The 15,433-nt window shown below is 39.1% G+C and overlaps 1 protein-coding gene across 2 annotated transcripts in view; it reads right to left on the bottom strand.

Annotated features, from left to right (window-relative positions):
* Positions 1 to 15,433, bottom strand: part of lrrc4ca (leucine rich repeat containing 4C, genome duplicate a) — a 134,634-nt gene that overhangs the window by 53,826 nt on the left and 65,375 nt on the right. The window contains exon 1 of one of the 2 annotated variants that reach the window (XM_077569237.1): positions 5,031 to 6,403. The exons of the other annotated variant lie outside the window; for it this stretch is intronic. The gene's annotated coding sequence lies outside the window, so the exon portion shown is untranslated. Of the gene's footprint in view, positions 1 to 5,030; positions 6,404 to 15,433 lie in introns of those variants that run through there. 2 annotated transcript variants of the gene reach the window in all.

Raw genomic sequence — 15,433 nt, 5'->3', positions numbered from 1 at the left:
CAATCTCAATCTTTCATTCTCATCTCTTGAAGCCCAGCGAGTCAATTTGCTTCCACAATGACAAATACAGCGTGCACTCCTACCACCCTGATTTTGATGCAAAGGAATGATGTCAATACAATTGGCCAGGAATAGGCTACATTCCATCCCACAACAGCACAAACGCCCCGTTATACCGGATTCTACCTGCACAAAGTCTAGGAAAATACCAAAAGAAAGAAAACTCCACGTCTGTGCACCGTTAGACTACGCTTTGTGCTAGACTTAAGATGGGCACGGAAGTCTTCAGTGATGAAAATATCCAAAGATGTATTTCTTTCAAAGAAGGAAAAAACACAAGCAGCCTTTTCTCATTGTTAACCCCACTGAACACACATCTACAGTATATTCTATTTAATCCACTTATGTTCTGATAAGTGTAGTGCGAGAGAAGGGGATAAGACGAAAAAAGACAAGTGATCCCTGGCCTCTAGAATGACAGAATAGCACTTTTATTATGTCGACCAGATTATTTTCTAAAATGGATTGGATGAGCTGCAACACCAATTGATTAATCCATCGACATCCATGGTGGAATGTGCTGCGGCTGTCCCCCTGCTCAGCTGTTCTTCCCTTGGACACGACATTCAGACAGACACGCTGGAGAGGATGACTAATGAGTGGGGCGACTGCAGATACCGATCATGTCCATCTGTGTCAGGGTGATGTGTATAAGACGCTTGCTTTCGCCTGGTTGCTGGAGATTATAATTATGCAAGCATGAACACCATCCAGTCACATCTACAGGTGCTAAGTAGGACTAGAAACAAATGTTCAGAAAAATGCAATACAACGCCTGTTGGTGCACACGGCTGTATTCATTTGCTACCGTCTTTGTGGTATAGCTGTGACAATAAACGACAGCAGTTGACAACTCTGACCACAACATTCTTTTCAAAGCAGTGCATCTGTCATCCATTCAGGTGAGCTTTTATCACAATCACAGCAGCCGCTTCTGATGCAGGACTCGCCACAGTATGCCGGCAGCCATCGTGTCGAGGTTATTATTAGCTGAAGCTAGAGGGAAAAAAACAAGGGTTCAACAAAGATTACACAAACTGGATATATTGAAGCTCAGTCCGTGCTGGTGTGGATAAACAGTGGATATGTCATGCTTGAAAGGGTTCCAGGCAAGGTTGTTGGTGCGATATAATAGTATGTAATAATGGCATGGGTTTTATTGGCTTTATTGGTGTGTGCAAGCTGGCCATTTAGAGCTGAACGCTATATGACCATTAATTATGTAAATAAACTAAAATAATAAGTCATTATGTATCAACGTAAAACGATTAGTCACCTGACAAGCGGAAGAAAATGGATGAATGGATTAATTCATTATTGGAATTACGGACAAAAAAGTCTAATCATGGGTTTAGGCAGGTTTAGAGCATAGGTGACAAACACAAGACCGTGGGCCAGATCCGACCCACCATATCATTTTATGTGGTCCGCAAAAGCGAATCATGTGTCAACTTCCATGATGCTTGATAATATCTGTACCAAAATTGTAAATTGTTAATAAATAATGTAATAAATAATAGCAATGAGATTTTTGCAATATTTTGTTACCATTTTTACTGTAACTTCAAAAATATGTCCTTGACTTCAGATATCAAAACTAGTAATCTATCAATTTGTTGTGCATTATGTAGTGATGCGAAAATGAAGCTTCATGAAGCATATGCAATATTTGTTTTACTCCTCTAGATGGTAGTCTTGGTTCATATATAAAATAGAGCTGTCAAACGATTACATTTTTTAAATCAGATTAATCACATCTTAGAATTTTATTTAATCACGATTAATCGCTTAATTAAAAAGGCTTTTTATCAACATGTTTCGCTCGCCAAATTTAAAGAGCACCTATTATGGGTTAATTTTTTCGACATTTTATGTTATGAGGGTGTCTTCAAAAAAATGTATCTATTGCATACGCTGACTACCCCCCCCCCCCTATCAGTTAATTACTAGCATATTTTAAAATGGAAAAATTTTAAAATACCCCTATAGTTTGACATGAACAAATATTCTGAATGTCATATGCAAGCATTTATTAAATTATTTACTTTAAAGCATGTAGTTATTTTTATTGCTCAAACACAATCTGTGCTACCTTTAACGTAAGCATCTGCTGTCAGCTAAAGGATCATCTGCGGTCAAAAGTGTGATTAATCTGTGTTAATACATGATTAATGCGATATTTTTTGTTATTAATTAATTAACTTTGACAGGACTAATATAAAAGCTAGTGCAATGGAAAGTGATTAAATTCCCACTGCAGCTTTAATCCAAGAGTGCCATGTAGAGGAGTAACAAAATATCACAAGTGCTTCATGAAACTTTCATTTGTCCATCACTATTATGTAATCAAACGGTAAAATAATTAAACCTTTATTTGGTTTCACCGTTATAACAGCCCTCTGAGGGAAGACCTAAGTACAAAGTGATTGAAAAAATTTGTTTGACACACCTGGTTTAGAGAATGGTTTGTTTTCACCGTTGAAGGTGCAGTATTAGAAAACAACATTGCCTTATTATTTATTTGGATTATACTTGTTTGCAAAAAATATATTTATGAAAGTTAAGGGGCCTGTAATGTTGTTGTGCTGTGATATTTTATGGTTGTAAATGTGAAACATGGTATCGTAATAAGAAATAAACATGCAGTATATCTCCCATGGCCCATGCTGGTGTTGTATTGATCCATTCGTCCACCCCTGTCATCAGTTTAAGGCACTTTCATTTACAACCTATCCTGTTATGTTGTCCACGTCCACACTTTATTTTTCCATGTCCAACATTTGAGCTTTCAGCTCCTCCCGGCATTCAAACCTGACAAATTGATCCAAATGTCTCCAAGACAAGAGGATGGGGAACAGAAAACAGATCCATGTAATTGCACTATTGTCATGAAATAAACCCTCTTGAGACATTTCATAAGCAGAGAAGATGGGAAATATAGTCGTAGCTCTATTATTTAAATGAGTCCCTAGCAGTGAATGCTAATGGTGTTCTAAGACGGGCTTTGTAGAGATTAATCCGATTTGAGAAATGATCATTTCATTATATGGCCCCAAGTGCTGGCCCTGATCTGAACCGGGCCACAGGCTGAAGTGGGAAATAAATGACAAGAGTGTAGGAAGCGAGCATGAGTATACAGTAGAGTATGTCAAGACCTCTGCTCTCTCATTGCTATTCTCCTTTTTATGTGACAACTTCATTAATTTCCTGACATGGTTGCTTGGAATGATTTTCAATAGATACACCATACAACAATAACTAGATAAATTGGACTTGAAACAGATGTCTGAGGAAGAACTGTCTTGGTGTGAACAGCAGGAAGACTCTTTTGGTCTCTTAACTGCACCTGCTCAAAGGATAACGCCAACTACATGGAGGGCTAACATAGCTCTAATAATTAGAAAAAAAAGACCATCATTGCTTCTACATTTTAAAGTAGTTAAGATGTTTCCTTTGGCAATAACGGAAATCCATTTTGTATGTTGGCCTACAATTGGTAAAATGAATCATGGGTCTTTGTACCACTATGAATCATCCTGTGCCACTTTACTAACTGCAAATGTGTGAGTGTGTGGGGAGAAATTATGGTGGTCACCTCATTGCAGGAAAGCTGTAAAATGCGTTCTAAATTAAACAATACATTGTAATATGTCCCAAGGTGATGCCACTCCATCACATAATGCTTTTCTTGCAGCGGATGACAGATACTCGCTACATTTCTCACATGATGAATAATGAGATTCATTCTTCATGTGAAAAGTGACAGCTACCCCCATTGATGCATTTACCGACAACAGTGGTTTATGGTTTACTGATGATGACAGACATATACTTCAGGATCGCCTGTGTGTGTGTGCGTGTATGTGCAAGTGTGTGTGTTTGGGGGAGTAGATGTGAATAGATTGCATGCACGATGAAACAAGGGCAGCTAACTATGACATGCAAATAGGTGCTGAAATTTTACTTTTAACTAAGCTGTTACACTTAGAGGAACAAACACGGTCTCCCCTTTTTATTTTATTTTTAATCCCACGCTAAACCTATTCAATTACAACCTTATGGGTCTTACTCTGCCCACTGTATAGCACAGTTGAGCTTGAACACCAAATGTTACAACGAAAAGTGATACATTGAGCTGGTGAAAAAAAGATTCAGGAGCAACAACTGACCAATGTAGGCATACATCTCAAAACATATACAGTACCACCATTTAATGTATGATGCTGCAAGGAAGGAAAGGCTGCCTTCTATTTCGGCACCCCAGAAAGGAAAGGCTGCTTTCTATTTCAGCACCCCAAAAAGGGGACAGCTCCATCACAAGGAGCCATGGAGGCATGGCACAAGTGCCTTCTGTGTAGATCCAGGCCATGCCAGGAAGATACAACATGACAGGCGAGATCTGACGATTAACAACCAGTCATGTGATTACAGCAGTGCTTCTCTTGAAATACAAACACTTTCATGTCAAACAAGCCTATTTAAAAGTCGAAAAATAAGCGCTCTACCATACACTCAAATGAATTTGGCTTGCTGCAGATTGGTTGGGTGATGAATAAATAGCTGTTGCCTACTTTGCATTCATAGGGTGTACAACGTGGTGCAGTCTACAATTCAATGGTGGTGCCTACGATTCTTATTGCCACGTTTTTTCTATGCCGCACGTGAGCTTATAAATCTTCCCGATCCCGCGGGAACGCATTGAAAAGCAGCAAGACTAGGGACGCGCGGTGCAGCTTTTCAAATCATCTGCCAAGTCAGTGCTTACTTCAAGATTGCATGATCATATATTGTCTGAGACCATAAAGACCGCCTTGTTGTAAAAGGTCGATTTCTAGGCACTATACAGTTTGCCTTTGCGATGTTACAACTGTGACATTTGTAATAGAATTTGCCGATATGTGAGACGTGAGACAGGCAGAGGGACGCAAGCGCGCGCGCGCACACACGCACACAGACATACACACACTTACTTGTTCATACATGTAGACCGCGATCCTGCAGTTTGAGGCTTTTTGAGGGCGATCCGTCTTTTTTGTCAAAGCACCAAAAAACTGCATGAAAAAAAATCCGCAATTCTCAGGCGAGCTTGCACAATCCGAGGCTATTTAGCCACACTCTTATGCCAAAAAGCATTCCATCCATCAGTCCAGGTCTGGAAATAACTCTCAAAATGATGGCGATATATCCGAAATTGCCCTTTTCCACGATGCTCTTTGCGCTAAGGGACCCACAAGTGCCATTGCTGCAACTGCTCGACCCATTAATGTCCCACGCTTGCACACTTGTTATTCCTTCAGTGCTGTAAATGTGCAATATGGATAAATCTCCTCATATGTAGTTCATCTTCCACGTTGATGCATCCTGGGGGTGAAGGGAGGGGGGTCCTTTTCAATGCATATCAGCATCCATACGTGGCATTTCTTTAAATATCCTCTCACTTGTTAAAATGTCACGTCTCATCAAGTCTTTATTACTTTTAGCCGTCAATCCCACGGAATTTGAATAGATTTGATCGCACAGCTCATGTCGCTTTAGAGTTTATGTTGTCCCTCAAGATTTATGGATGCGCAGAAAAGTCTCACATGGATGAAACGTTATGCTGAAGAACAACTTCAGTCACATAGAATGTTTTATTCCCGACGAGTCCAAAAGGAAAATCATGCGCGATATTGACAAACGGACATCAAAAAGGAGGAGGGGGGGGGGGGTCCAGAAACGATCCACAAGAAGCCTTTTATAACATCACATTCGACGTCAATTTTCGTTTCCCTGACTAAATACTCTCGTCTCCTTCGTGCATTGATATCATCATGTGCAGACTGGACCCAAGTCACTGAAGAGGAGCTTGACTCTGCGCCACACGTGCGTAAATCTCTCAAAATCAAGTCTCACCTCTCCACTGAGGCGATCCAAACACGGGCGCAGAGTGCTTCTCATTCAAGTGTCCTATCTTGCCTTCTCTTCCTCACTGGGCTGCAAACGCTTCGGGTTTGTGACCACAAGATCCGACTTGCAGCCCGCGCATGGAGGCTTGAGTGAAACGGTGATGTGGAGCATCCCACAGCGTGTTCCGGACGGTGCAGCACATCGGACAGGCGTAGAATTGATAAGCAGTCATGTGGGGTTACCTCCCTTTGACAAAGTGCTCCCTCAGTCACCGCTGCTGAATCAGGAGCAGAGCGGCAAGACGCTGTTTCTCTTCTCCTCCCTCAGTCGACATGTTGCTCACTTTAACTTGCACTGCTCCCGAAACGGCATACTCAGTTTGAAAATCACACATTTACTGCAAAATGTGTGTTACTTAATAGCTTTGGTTATGGGTTCAATTCGTTGTTTGAATGTGCACCAGTGACATCGTGGGTGAAAAGAGTTTGAGGCGCAGTGAATATGTGAGATTCGACCGCTAATATTTCGAGCAAAAAGGACACGACTGCCACCTACCGAACCCGCTCGTCGTTTTGCTGTGCTGGGATTGTGCCGCGGGCTCTTTATGTAGAGGACATACTACATTTTACTTGCAGAGATCTCAGATTAATACTGTATATCTAGTTGAATTTGGAAATGCCTCTGGACACAGTAGCTGCAACAGGTACAAAACACCCTCAAAAAGGCATGGGGTTGATTTGTACAACATCCATTTGGCTCAGGGATCTTGATACAACCATGACTGTGATTTTCCTGTGTTTTGGTGAGTCCACTTGTGGCATAGATGATTATTAATAAAACCTCAGCACATCCAAGTACATTTATGAGACATCACCATTAAATAAATAGTAGCCTTTAGCTCTCAACAGTAGCCCCCCCAAATCTAACAATCTAACTCACTGATGTTGCTGATTCACCAGTGGTGTTGTCCAGCGTACACACGGGTATATGCATGGTGTATACCCACTTCTTTTTCAGTCAGCATTGCACATATTAATTTCTAAATCCCCTGATCAACATTCAGTAGCCTTTATGCGAGCTAAATTACCATTTTTTTTACTCAGGTGAAGCCAGGGTCCACCCTCCTCTGCCCCTAATTGGCTGATACCATTTGCTTTCGCTGATTAGATTGGCTAACTTTAGGCATGAGGACTGATGAGCCAATCGGAGGCAGGGTAGAGCGGATTATGCCGAGGAAAATAATCCTTCAAATAGTAACCTATTAATATTATTATTACTATTATTGTTATATACAAAATAGTGGCTCTGGGTTTTTTGCTCAACGGAAGCGCTTTGTGCTCATACATCGAAGACTAGATCATCGTGTGGGTTCGATCCCAAGGCTGGGCTCCGCTGGTTACACACTAACCTACAAGTTGATTTTAATGTTAAAAAGTTAAAACACAAGACTGGAGACAAATATTTTAAGATTTGGCCTAAAACAATACCGAGGTCTAATAGTGGCTGTTTTTCACTTCTTCTTTTTTTCTTCCCGTTATTCACTAAATAATGTTTTACAACATTATTTATACTGTATATTTGATGATAAATTTCATGATAAATACATGTTACATCAATTCAGGCTGCTTGTGTTACCAGTATTAATTACAACCTGCTTTTAATTAATCACGTCATGATAATTCTATTATTGCAAGCAAGTACATTGACAGATTTTTCTTCCATGACACTGTTTCCAAAATAGCATGCTTTTCTGGACTACTTAAAAATAAATGCGAAAAAATTGAGTAATATATCCACTTCTCCAGGGACCACTACACCACTGCAGAACACATATTATCCCCGTCAATAAATATATTAAAAAAAAATGTTTGTTTTTTTAAAATCTTGGATCTGCACTAATAGCTAATGGATTTATCTCCAGCAGATGGTCCACACATCCACAAATGCTCAATAACAAATAAACAGCAAAGAAAAAAATAACTATGTGATGGGGAGAGGGGTGGAGGCTGTTATCATTGCATATCATTATTGTTAGTAAGACTGTAGCCATCACATCCCCATCCTACTTTATAGCAGCAAAGGCCAAACCTTGCTCACATATTACTGCTCATGTCTCACCTCACACAATATATACAGCAGCACAGACACAAACGACGCACACATACATCAGCATACTTCATGCTAGATGATGTGGGGACGCATCTAAATGACAGAGTAGAGATATGTCCATCCATGTGTCAGCGTTTGATATTATTTTTCCTCAAAGCTGAACAGTGTTGCATCATTCATTTGTCTCCATAACTGTCCTGACCGTCTCAGTGTCCCTGGCATATAAAGAGCACTGACACGCATTATTCAATACTATCCCTCGCTATATATTTTTTTGTACCTGGTTCTCAGAAAGCAGCACTAATGGATGCCATTAATGTACAAACTAAGATTGCTCTTTCAAATGCTGAACACAGTGTGACAGAATCTACCTTCTGTTTGTGACGAACGAGTTCTGAGCTCATTTTCTTAATAGTAGGCTTGATTTCAATTTTTTACTTTTGCATCAGATGTGGATTTCTGGTGGCCAATCTTCCTGGTTCTGGTTTTATATGCAGCATGGGAGCCATCAGTAAGAGCAACACGCTTCATCTTAGTTTATGTGGCCTTTGAGACAATAGCATCTTTACTGGAGGAAATACTTAAGTCTTTAAAGTGATGCCACGGGATGCTCAATTAATGTTGCAAGGATCAATCAATGTAATCACTGTTTGGTTGCATCTATGTGTTAATCAGCCAATGTCACATACACACCTGCATATTATGTTTGTCAAAAGAGTTCCTCGGCTTGAATGACAACTCGATGTTGATGTCTATGTCCTTAAGGGATGGTAAATAGGTGCACTGGACGCCAGCTGACCTTGTTTCTTGGAAGGGGCAAGACATACAAGTCTCTTGGGGGAGGTTGTTCCTGAAGTGGCAAGGGCAAATAACCTTCTTTAAGGTCATACTTCAGCATAGATTATTGGTTATACTCTCAGCACCCTCATAAAAAAACATATTGCTTGACTTTAACAATGTGACTTCCTAACACAAGACTGCATCCAACTTTTAAATGATAAGTTTTCACCACACCGTGCTCTGCAATAATTTGATGGTGACAACCCTGAAATTGTGACGTTTAGACAGAATGAAGAAAGCGCATCGCTGTGGCTTTCGGAGATGACTCAACTCACGCAGATCTCTTCCTTTTCCTCAGAGTATTATGTTGTCAGAGCCTGAATAATACATGTGTTGGGATGGAATTAGATAATGTAATAATCGTGTTGGGTATGCCATGTGGGTTTCAAGCAGAAGGAATACTGTGCGTATCCCACTCAACTCTAGCTAATCAAAATTGCTTGTTTACTCTGCCAAGATTGTGTTTTAGCTAAAAGAAAGAAAAACAAATTGCCAGAAGGAGAGCTGTTTGAACAAAATACATATGATGTTAGAGGCTTTTTACATGACTTTTTTTAAACAATCATTTACATATATATATTTTAAAAAAAAAATAACTGAAGATGACCAAATTCTGTGTATATATACAGTACAGGCCAGTAGTTTGGACACACGCACACATCTCATGCAATGTGTTGCGTTATTCTCATTACTATTTACATTGTAGATTCTCACTGAAGGCTTCAAAACTAAGAATGAACACGTGGAGTTATGTACTAAATAAAGCAATGAATAAAGCAAACACATTGAATGAGATGTGTGTGTGTGTCCAAAATTTTGGTCTGTACTGTATATTTCACCCAAAAGCAATCAAATAATACAAAAACAGTGCCGTAGATAAAGCTCTTAGCCCAACTGTGATTTAGGCACATTACTGCCACCTTAGTTTGGAGTGCATATACTTCAAGGAACTTCAGGTTGTATCCACTGACCCGTGATGTCCAATTTGAACATCTCAGAACTGACCTACAGTATATGCAAACGATGAAACAAGGAGTAAATACAGTACCTAGCCCGGTTGGCTTTTTAGCTTGCTGTGCCAGCCAAAGAAAGGTTTGCATAACATTAGCATTAACAAAAAGTTCACACAATATCCATAAAATATAATTTTTACTTAACCTTGGAGTAGACAAAGACATGCCGGTTCATTGTTGAGAGATTCAACTGACTTTGCAGAAGATCAATGACTATAGCTTTGTTCTGAGTCTGCATTTGTCTGGGGTTAGTTTTGAGTAAAGAATAATGCATTTCGAGATTGGGCTTATAGCAAAAGACCTGTTATTGGACAAAAGGACATTTTCCTGGGCTGTAAATGTACAGGTGTTCCAAGATATGAAATAAAGTATGGAGGGTGCAAAACCAGCAACTTGACTTTGCTGTCCTACTGACCACCATTACAAGCTTGTAAGTTAAGACTTAAAAAAAAAAGTGGCATTGAACTTCTAAACAGGCAGCATGGACGAGTAGTTAGCACATCCATCTCACAGTGGTAAAGTTAGGGTTTCAAATTCGGATCCCAGCCTTCCTGTCACAGTTTGTGGGTTCTCCCACGTCCTTGCATGCGTTTTCTTTGGGTACTCTGGGTTCCCACTACATTCCAAAAACATGCTTGAAAGGTTCATTGAAGACTCTAAATTGCATGTGTCACTTTGCTCTGTGATTGGCTGCCAAACAGTCCAGGGTGTAGCTTACCCCACCTTTTGCCCAAAATCATCTATGATAGGCTCCAGCAGATGGATAGATGGATGGATGACTTCTGAACCAATATTCATTCTCAAACCAAGTTAACATGATTTAACTTTTGATTGTGGGTGGGATGGTGGTTGACTAGTTAGGACGTCTACCTTGCAGTGCAGAGGTCATGAGATTGATTACGAGCTTCCTGGGCGGAGTTTGCATGTTCTCACTGTGCCTGGGTGGGTTTTCTCCAGGTACTCCGGTTTCCTCCTATTCCTCCAAACATGCCTGGTTGGATTAATTGAACAATCTGAATTGATGGTAGGTGTGTTAGTGAGTGTGAACGATTGTTCATATGTGTGTGCCCTGCCTTTGGCTGGCAACCAGTTCAGGGTGTAGCCCGTCTACTGTCCGAAGACAGCTGGGATAGGCTCCAGCATGCCAGCGGCCCTTGTGAGGATAAGCGGTTGAGATTATGGATTGATGGATGGATAACTTTTGATTGCAGTTTTGCTCCTGGATGGGCGTGGCTACTGGAGCACAAATGCCATACCTGTAAACTGAGACTCTGAATATGATAATATGTGTTCTTTGTTTGATGATCATTCATTATTCATGATGTTGTTTTGGACGTATGAACCAACTCATTGCTGCTGTTATCATGCACAGTTCAGAGTCAATAAAATTATGTAGTCAGGTGCAGGAGAAACAGTCGAAGTTGAAAGAATGTGGCTGTGGGCCTTTTCTCTCATGCTGTTCTTGCCATTGTATAGTTGAGAGTTGAGTTCACGCAATAACAACCGTGTATATAGAGTCCTATTGGTAAAAAATAGCCACACTTGCCTGTTGTCACATGATCAATATGCTTTTGGACATTATTTCTGGGACTTCTACTATGGCTCTTCTATCATGGGTAAGTATGTTTAGTGTTTAAATAGTGTTATTTTGTCATGTTTAATTTATTCTGAGCTCGTTTTTTTGTCTTAAATGTCTGACTCATGCCATGCTATGTAGTTAGCTAGCTTCCTCCCCCCAAAAATGAGTTCGCAAGCAGTTTTATTTTGAAATATACCGGATCTACCTTGATGCAGACGCTCGACTTCCTGTCCGGCTTGTGTACTTTCTTCAGCTTGCCGAAACTTTATTTTGTCATGTTTAATTTATTCCGAGCTCGTTTTTTCGTCGTGAAATGTCCCACTCATGTCATGCTATGTAGTTAGCTAGCTTCCCTCCCCAAAAAACAAGTTTGCAAACCTTTTATTTTGAAATATACCTGATCCACCTTGATGCCAACATTCATGAACATGTGTAGGGAAAATGTTTTGCATTTATATTTTTGTTGAGGTAAGTACAACAAATGCTGGTAATGGTAATAAAAAAGATGGTAAAGACTCTTGAAAGCATCAATCGATGATTATACATGCAGTCAGTATCCTTATCACATCAGGGAGCTTTACTATCTGTCAGTGATGTGCTTTGCCATGTGAAGTGAAATTAGCAATAGCACATTAAACACATGGACACCTAAAATCTAAGTACTGTAAGTACATGTGAATGGTGTTATTTCTGCTCTGATAAAAACTATTAGAGACATTGTTTTTCATCTCCCCAAAAATCAATTCAACATTACGTGACAAGCACTTAGGATGACTCTGTTTTGAAAGACAGTGACCAACACAGGGTCCGTCTCATAGGAACATTGAAGCATACATCCAGTGGCCACGTAGAGTTGCTCTCTTCAGATGTGTAGAAGACGTACATGCAAAATCACAGGTAGGCATGCATGTTTCTCTGTATTGAAGGGCCAACAAAGAAGAAATCCAGCAAATGTGCCAAATTATTGATACTACCTATGGCCAAATTCACGAAAAACAAATGTGGTTAAAATTACACGAATACATTTGAGACCATTAAGTGATAAATAACTTGCCTGCTATTTTACCATAAAGTTCATATTTCTTGGTGAAAAAAAAGTCATATCTTTTACGGTGTGTGATACTGGCTTTGATATACAATGATCTGTGACTGGTCGGAGACCTTTTCAACAGAAAACGTAGAGGTGCATATGTAGTTTTTGCACAGTCATAATAATCCTGTCAGTAATACAACTTGCATAATTGGAAAAGTCGCTTGTATATCTTATACAATGTCAGTTAAAGAGTGGAGCTTTAATCTTTTGCTGAACTGCATCTTAATTTATATTTACAGTATCTACACTCGTCTCTTTTGTGCATACCGTCTTTTATTATTAGGGTTAGGGTTAGGCTTTTATTATTGTTCATTTTCATTCACCCAAAGGTTCATTGCTTCTATTTTGTTTTTTGTTTGAAAGGAACTAACCTTTGCTGTGGGAAAGTAACTCTCAAAGTCAGAATATCGTTAGTCTGTGTTATCACTAGAGGTGGGAGGTAAAAGACAAGATGTTATGTTAATGTGAAAAAAATATATATATACTGTATATATATATATACATATATATATATGTATATATATATATGTAACTTTAGCCATCACACATTAATATTTAGTTTGAAGTGTCTTGTGAAAGTAAGAGGATCTCATTTAGAAACAATATATATTATATATTGCTCCTATTTCTTTTTCTCCTGAGCAACAGCATGAACATGAGTCATCAAATCAGTCTCCTTTTTGAGTTTCAGAAGAGCTCTTAACAAGATCTTATACATTCCTCAGTGCTTTCTCAATTTGCGATCACCAGCAGAGAAATTCCTGTTTGTGTTTGTGGAATTTTGCATTATTTTGAATATATTTTTTCTCCTAAAGTACACTACAAAAATCAACTGACAATTTGTACAGAACAAAGGTTTTGGTTACAGTTTTTCTGTGAGCAAGTCTGGCGAGCTGCTCTGTATCTCTGTGGATGCTTGCGTTCTATGTGTGCTGGTGGGCGGGTGGACCCCAGCCGCCTGTTAGCTTGCTTGTTTGCGCGGCTGAGTCACGTGACAGCAAAACTGAAACACAAGGGGCCGGGGGGAACAAAGTATGCCTGCAAGCGAGCTCAACATTGGAGGAAACCACAACAGTGCATACAAGAGCAAAAATGAAAGTACTGTGTTGCTCTCGTCACGCTTGTGTCAATGCAAGCTTGATACTTATTATTGATATAATCAATATATGTATGAAAACGACCACTTCCTGAAAAGTGAATTCTGATGTGAACATATTAAGACTTGTCATGGTTTGAAATTGAAATATATTTTTCTTTTGTAGCTTATGCAGTGATTTAATTGTGGACTTGGTTTCATTTTGTGTTTCGTTTTCTCCATTTTGAGTCTTCCTTGGATGAATACGTAACTTTGCTCCACCACAGACCCCAATAAGCAGTTGAGGAAATCACCCAAGGAGCAATAGCGAGGAGATGTTTGCTCCTCATTATCGTGTTTTCATGGATACGTTAATTAATGATGTGTGTCCCAAATTAATCATCTCTGTGTGTGAATGATTAAAATCACAACACATGTCCACTTTATGCTTTATGTTTCAAGTGGAACTAAATGAATGTCAAACATGATCAACTTTTTTAACCTGCACAATTGTAAGAATATTTTAGCAGAGCCAATCATCACCCTCCGCTCACCTACGGATTATGTATTTTAAACTGCAAAGACCCACATTGTATTGCACTTTAACAAAATGTTCCAATATCTTGCCTGTTTGCACAATTTGTCTGCTATTTTTAATTATTTAATTATTTATTATGTAGTCTAGTTTGGTGTTTTTATACTATGTCCCTTTTTAAATTGTGCCGAAAGCTGCTGGAACAAATTTTGTTATGCTTGCACAATGACAATAAAGATTTTTGATTTTTGATTCAGTAGGCTTCCCCAGCCTCAATCACAACAACCCCCAAGCTCCTTACTCTCAGTGCATGATTGTAGTGATTTGTAAATATGTATACTGTGTTGAGATGTTGCTTTGTATCCATGCAATTAATACATTCAAAGGATTTTAATTGCACATGTTGACAAATTGAAAACCAAATATTTCTACTGCAATTGTAGCAGTATTAAGACTAACACCAACTGTTTCTGAATATAAATAAATTGTATTCACTGGAATTCTTTTTTTTTTTTTGTGGTCATTATCAAGGAACTTTTTTTTTCTCTCTCCTATACTACAATATAGTGTAATTATACATCCACTGCAGTAGGTGGCAGTGGGGCTCTCTGAGACTTCGGGTTGGGGCTTTGCAAAATATTTTCTACTTGCTGGGAGCACAGAATTAGTCCGCTATCATTTTCAATTTGTCTGTGTTTGAAATGAAAACAAATTTTCACTTTATTCATTTAATGATGCACAGCAACATACAGTATCACCACTGTATACAATTCAGTACAAACATGACCTGCACGGGATGAGGATCTGGGGAAGACAACTAGTTATAGTCATTGTTCATTTTCTGTTGTAGTGCCAAAGACTTAGCGGAGGTTCTTGAAGTTGTCCACACATTAAAAGGGTTATTTTTTTGTAAATCGACATGACTTATTTCTAAAGAATTCGCTTTTCAAGCTGAGTGTACATTTCTTCTGCGAAAACATGTCAATTTAGTGAACTGCAAGAAAAGAGAACTCTGAAGCATCTACAGTACATAAGTAAGATGCAGCTTTATGTACAAGTTGTTGAATTTATGAAAAAGTATAAACACGAGGAAGCCTGCAGTATTGCACAGCATCCATTCAGTGGTTTGTGTCAAAGAGGAGCAGTGATTTTATGGGTTTAGATTTGTTTTTTTTTATCCGGGCATACAGACATCTTTGTAAAGATGGCAAAATTGTGTTTGTGGAAAGCCGTAGGATTTTTA

This window comes from Vanacampus margaritifer, chromosome 6 (assembly GCF_051991255.1).
Source record: "Vanacampus margaritifer isolate UIUO_Vmar chromosome 6, RoL_Vmar_1.0, whole genome shotgun sequence".
Classification (NCBI taxonomy): domain Eukaryota; kingdom Metazoa; phylum Chordata; class Actinopteri; order Syngnathiformes; family Syngnathidae; genus Vanacampus; species Vanacampus margaritifer.
This window is presented reverse-complemented; position numbering and strand designations above follow the sequence as displayed.